A 4,351-nucleotide genomic window follows, 5' to 3' on the forward strand; every position below is an offset into this window, starting at 1 on the left:
AACTTCCGAAGATGTCGTAGGGCGTGTGCACCGATGACATCTTCGAGAAGCTGCGCCACAGGAGATTTTCCAACCCTTTACCCAACGCTGTTAGAGGAGTCTTTCACAGGATTGCAGGAAAATTTTCCCGAGGAGCAACTTCCGAAGATGTCGTAGGGCGTGTGCACCGACGACATCTTCGAGAAGCTGCGCCACGGGAGATTTTCCAACCCTTTACTCCATCCATGGGGATGAAACTCTCCCTACCTGCTAGGTTGGCTTGTTGGTCTGCTTGCCAAGGCGTATCGATGCTCCTTTTATAGGCACGGCGCCGCTTCTGCTTTGTCTTGTTCCTCCGACAGGGCGTCGTGCGCTACATGCTTTATCTCATCGAGCAGTGCGTCCACCCATGCGTCCTTATCCTGCCGATAGCTTTAGTCACGGTTGCACCCTCCAGCCGGGACTAAAGCTTACCCAAACATCTTTATCCCACCGACAGTTTTCTTAGATGACACAAGAACCACCTTTAGTCCCGGTTGCAACCACCAGCCGGTACTAAAGATTAGATGACCAGCTCTGGGTTCCTCTTCTTCCCGCCATTTCTTCCCTGTCTTCCCGCCTCTTTCTTCCCGCCACTTTCTTCCCGCCTCTTTCTTCCCGCCACTTTGTTCCCGCCTCCTGTCTTCCCGCTCCCATTTTCCCGCCATTTCTCACTACATATATGTAGCCCGGCTTGGCCAGCATTATCACATCTCTACAATCTCTCATCAGTCTCTCATGGCTTCCACCGTACCCACTCTAACCTACCAGCAGGTGGAGGAGCTTTGCGCCTCGAACTACCCTTGCCCACCGGGCTACCGCGTCCCCGCCGGCTGGAGCCTAAGCGCCGGCGGCGTGCCGGTCCCTCCCGTTCCTCAGGGTACTGCGCGCCGGGCGGCCATCACGAACCACTACTACCTCGACCTCACGTTGGAGCAGCGGATGAATCCCGCCGGCATCCCGATAACCGAGCATACTTGGGACGCCTTCTTCATCAATCGGCGTGAGAGAGCGCTCGCCAGGTATGAGGAGGACGGTCTGCCTCCTCGGAACTTCCACGAGGCCGGCCGTCGGCTATGGTGGTACGGCCGGACTCTGCAGAGCGTCATGGACTACATCACGGCCGGCGATATCCCTAGCCTGCGCTACCCTCAGTTCGAGCCACGAGCGCCGCCCGACGACAGCGACGACAGCAGCGACGACGGCAGCGGCAACTTAGAAGGCGACGACTACCAGTACAACGGCGGCGGCTATGAAGACTACGAGTATGCATATTATACGCCTAGGCAGGTGTATGACTAAATCACTCCAAATTTCATGTATCATCAGTGGTATCTCGAATCAATCGAATCATTCGAAAATGGACACCAAACACATCACGGGTAATATAATTCACATGACCCATTCAACAAAGTTTTGGTACAATAAATTATTACACATCATTTCTTCCCTTGTGTCCCTGCTTGCTTACGATTGTGCCGTATCCATGGAGCATCCTCATCATTTAACTTAATGCTTGGGTCAGTGTTCACTTTGAAGGGCGGAATTTCACCAAACATATTATAATCTTCTGACATGTTTGTCTTGTCCTCCACTCCCACGATGTTTCTTTTCCCTGAAAGAACAATGTGGCGCTTTAGATCATCGCATGATGTGATCGTTTTCTTATCTTTTAGTTTCCTCGGTTTGCTACTCATGTCCTTCACAAAGAAAACCTGAGCGACATCTTTGGCTAGGACGAATGGTTCGTCAAGGTAACCAAGATTGTTGAAATCCACCATTGTCATTCCGTATTGCTGGTCCACCTTTACCCCACCTCATGTTAGCTTGAACCATTTGCACCGGAACAAAGGGACCTTAAAGGAGGGTCCATAGTCAAGTTCCCATATCTCCTCTATGTAACCATAATATGTGACCTTTTGCCCATTCTCGGTTGCTGCATCAAAGAGGACACCACTGTTTTGGTTGGTGCTCTTTTTATCTTGGGCGATCGTGTAAAATGTATTCTCATTTATCTCGTACCCTTGGAAAATCGTTATAGTCGAAGATGGTGTCTTGGCCAACATGTACAGCTGATCTACAACATCATTGTCATTCATTAAATGTTTTCTCAACCAACTGCCAAAAGTCTCCATGTGGGCCTTTCTAATCTAGGATTCAGGCATCCCCGGGTTGTCCGAGCGTAAAATATTCTTGTGTTTCTCGAAGTACGGAGCCACCAAGCTGGAATTGGTCGAACCGTGTGGTGTGCTTCGATCATAGAATGGCCGTCCATACATATCGTTGATTTCCTTCCGATCGTGCCTTTTCCACTTAGTCTCCCCTCGTGCCGCGATCGAGGAAGACCAATCGGCTTAAGGTCGGGAACAAAGTCAACACAAAACTCAATTACCTCCTCATTTCCATAGCCCTTGGCGATGCTTCCTTCCGGCCTAGCACGGTTATGAACATATTTCTTTAATACTCCCATGAACCTCTCGAAGGGGAACATATTGTGTAGAAATACAGGACCGAGAATGGAAATCTCTTCGACTAGGTGAACCAGGAGGTGCGTCATAATATTGAAGAAGGATGGCGGGAACACCAACTCGAAACCGACAAGACAATGGACCACATCGTTCCGTAACCGTGGTAGAACTTCGGATTGATTACCTTCCGAGAGATTGCATTGAGGAATGCACATAGCTTCACAATGGCTACTCGAACATTTTCCGGCAGGAGCCCCTCAAAGCAATCGGAAGCAATTGCATCATAATCACGTGGCGGTCGTGAGACTTCGGGTTTTGGAATTTTTCTCCGCCATGTTTATTATTCCCTTTATATTGGACGAGAATCCGGACGGGACCTTCATATCGCTCGGGCATTCAAAAAAGATGACCTTCTCTTCTTTGGTAAGAGCGTAGCTGGCACGACCTTGAAACCATTCCGGATGCCGATCATCCTGGTCTTTCCAACCTTGCTGGTCCTGCCGTGCTTCCTTTGTATCATTTGTCTTCCCATACACGCCCAAGAAGCTTAGCAGGTTCACGCAAATATTCTTCTTAACATGCATCACATCGATTGCAGAGCGGACATCTACGACTTTCCATTATTCTAGCTCCCAAAATATAGATTTCTTTTTCCACATGGGTGCGTGCTCGTCAGCTCCCTTCGGAACTGATTGTCCGGCAGGACCCTTTCCAAAGATGACTTTCAAATCCTTGACCATATCAAATACCTCAGCACCAGTGCGTTCCGCAGGCTTCGGCCGGTGATCTGCCTTGCCGTTGTAATGCTTGCCTTTATTTCTTTCTTACGTTATGATTTTTGGGAAGAAATCGATGATGCCCCAGGTACACGTTCTTCTTACAATTTGGCTAATGCACACTTTCAGTCTCATGTAAGCAGTGCGTGCATGCATTGTATCCCTTATTTGTCTGCCCCGAAAGGTTACTAAGAGCAGGCCAATCGTTGATGGTTATGAAAAGCAACGCTCGTAGGTCAAATTCCTCTTCTTTGTGCTCATCCCACAAACGGACACCAGGTCTGCCCCACAACTATAAAAGTTCATCAACTAATGGCCTTAGGTACACATCGATGTCGTTGCTGAGTTGCTTCGGACCTTGGATGAGCACTGGCATCATAATGAACTCTGCTTCATGCACAACCAAGGAGGAAGGTTGTAGATGCATAGAGTCATGGGCCAGGTGCTATGGCTGGAGCTCTGCTCGCCAAAATGATTCATGCCATCTGTACTTAGACCAAATCTTATGTTCCTTGCGTCGACTGCAAAATCTTTGAACTCTCTCGTCGATCTTTCTCCATTGTGTTCCATCTCGCGGGTGTCTCAACTCCCCGTCCGACTTACGGTCCTCTTTGTGCCATCGCAACAACTTGGCATGCTCTTTGTTCCTGAACAGACGTTTCAACCGTGGTATTATAGGAGCATACCACATCACCTTGGCGGGAACCCTATTTCTGGGTTTGTGGCCCTCAACATCGTCACCATGGTCATCGCCTCTGATCTTATAACGCAATGCAGTGCATATCGGGCATTCATTGAAATTCTCGTATTCACCGCGGTAGAGGATGCAGTCGTTAATGCATGCATGTATCTTCAGAACCTCTAAACCTAGAGGGCAGACAACCTTCTTTGCTTCATACGTACTGGTGGGCAACTCGTTATTCTTTGGAAACATATTCTTCAACATTTTCAGCAAGTTTTCAAATGCTGAGTCAGCTACACCTTCCTGTGCCATCCATTTCAGCAAATCCAGTGTGCAGCCCAGCTTTTTCAGACCATTATCGCATCCTGGGTACAGCGACTTTTTGTGATCCTCTAACATGCGATCCA

This window comes from Lolium rigidum, chromosome 3 (genome assembly GCF_022539505.1).
Source record: "Lolium rigidum isolate FL_2022 chromosome 3, APGP_CSIRO_Lrig_0.1, whole genome shotgun sequence".
NCBI lineage: Eukaryota > Viridiplantae > Streptophyta > Magnoliopsida > Poales > Poaceae > Lolium > Lolium rigidum.